Here is a 2,500-nt window from a genome sequence, read left to right as displayed (position 1 = left end):
CATTGAATGGAAACGCCCGTCTCCACTCCACACAACATCTTTCAGTTCCTTAAGTTTAGAAATGAGGGCTGCTTGGTACTGTTCCCAATAGCTAATCACAGCTGGAAATAGAAAGTTTCTTTGATGGTAAAAGAATGTTCTCACAGAGAAAGCTGACAAGCCCATGGGCTTGAAGACCAGTAACACTTTGCTGATAGATGCTCCAGCCATCAGTATAGCAAAACTTAACAATATGTTTCCAAGGGGATGTTTTCCTCCAAGGGTCATGGGCTGGGATTTCCACACAAAGGCATCATAGCCACAACGTTGACATTGCTGACTTGCAATCACCATGGTTCCCCTCTGTTTCATGGTAACTCTTGGACCACTTGTTTTACATTTAAAGCAAAACAGACAAAACAGCCCCAAAAGCTGGGTGAAGAACACAATAAACTTAGGCTCATCTTGTGCTGGAGTTCCCTGGTCAACCCTGAATGAAAATTTAAAGATGATAAGTTTTACTAGTTTTTCTTACCTACATTTACATTCTGAAGCATGACCACAAGTTGACATTCAAAGCATGCACATAATTTACATTATGGTATTTGCTGTTTCGTCTTCATCTATTTCATCTTCACTTTGTGAGCTGAACGCCTCCGAACTCTCCTTCTGCTTGGGCCATTCAGTGCCCTCTTCAGCATCATCCTAAGGTTCGGCTTCCTCCTTTCCTTCTTTGATTTCTTCAGGGTTCTCTTCTCTTGTTAGGTCCTTTGGATCATCATTCTAACAACCCAAAGGTTAATTAAATAAGAGACTACAGAATTAGGACTCCTTAGCACAGTCCACTACTTAAGGTAGATCCCATTTTACAACCAAAAACACATATATACATAATTTAGCAAGTGATCAGTGCAGTAAGTTGGAGGTCTCCGACCTTGTGTGTTCCCCTGACAAAAAGCTTGTTACATACATGTATTCTCCATGAACAAGAAAACAAACTTAAAGTTACATGCATACAGTCACATCACAAGATAATAGATTGAGCCCACCTGTTGAACCAGAAGTTGATTACATTTTTCTTTTACTTTCTCAAATTTCTTCTGGAGCCGGTTGTGTTTCTTCCGAAGGGACTTGGGCTTCTTTGCCCTGCCAGAACACTTTGTGCACGGTACTTTTCTTTTATTTGAAGTCAAAGAGCTAGTCTGAAAACCAGACCCTGATGGTGTGGGTTGCGTTGAGGCCATGGAACCTGGTATTGCAATAGATAAGCTTGTAAAAGCAGTTTCAGCTTCTCTACCTTGTGCTTTAGTAGAAACTGACACAGGAGTGACATCACCATCAAAACACATGGAACTGGAGCCAGGAGTCTCAATGCCAGCTGGGCCTCCTGAACTTGTACCTGGCCTGGCATCCTCAGTCATAGCTGGTTCAGTAGTGCTGGTACATGAAGTTTCAGTAATAGGGAGAATCTTTCTCAGTTTTACTGAAGTAGCACCATCACTTCCAAAAAGTGCATCTCTTTTGATCTGAAAAATTATATTGACCAAAGACCACATTGAATCACTTAATGTGCCCTTTCAACATATCAGCCGCAAATGAAAGACAAGCATCTAGTTATTTATTGTAAAATAACTTAAAATCCGTATGATTCAGTTCTACAGCATTTTGTCTAATATATCTTGTTGGCATATTGTACCACTTGGATTTTAAGAGATCGAGTGTTACTTCCGATGCATTCGATAATTATTCATATGGATCGAAAGCTTCAAAGACTTCCACGGCAAACATTATGCAAATAAGTGGGCCTGTTATTCTGCAGAAAAGCCAAATACGGCATTTTCATCAGCAAAGAAAGCATTCATCTTTTCCACATTTTCGCATCACATAATAGTATTCGTGTCGGACGTGTTTACATAAGCTCCGTCTATTTTGCGACTTTTCTCTGCTATCATGACCTCTATGGCCTTACGAGTATCCATAGTTATTGTTATCATTGTGCTGAATATTCTGGACAATTCAACCAACAAGAAGCACTCGCAAGAGCCGTTAAATACGATTATTGAACTTCATGGGGAGTTGGAGTTCAAGACGAAACTATTCAAAGTTATTCATCCAAGGAGCGCTACATTTGCATTTAGTGAACAAAGGATAACACTCACAAACAATGCTGAGTGCAGTGGTGCGAATTATTCCCTAGCAGAGAGAATCTTTGCCTGCAAGACAGAAGCTTTACGACAATCCATAGCCATTGTTATCATGCTGAATACTCTGGACAGCTCAACCAACCAGAAATACTTGCAGGAGCAGTTAAATACGATCATTGAAGTTCATGGCGAGTTGGAGTTCAAGACGAAATTATTTAAAGTCATTCATCCAAGGAGCCCTACATTAGCATTTAGGATAACACTTACAAACAATGTCGAGTGCAGTGGTGCAAATTATTCTCTAATAGAGAGAATCTTTGCCTGCAAAAGCGACGTTTTGAGAAACCAAACAACTAGATCCAATTTTTCCGGGCTCA

The sequence above is a fragment of the Montipora foliosa genome, chromosome 12 (assembly GCF_036669935.1).
Source record: "Montipora foliosa isolate CH-2021 chromosome 12, ASM3666993v2, whole genome shotgun sequence".
Lineage (NCBI taxonomy): Eukaryota > Metazoa > Cnidaria > Anthozoa > Scleractinia > Acroporidae > Montipora > Montipora foliosa.
The sequence above is the reverse complement of the archived record's forward strand: the minus strand, read 5'-3'. Positions refer to the sequence as shown.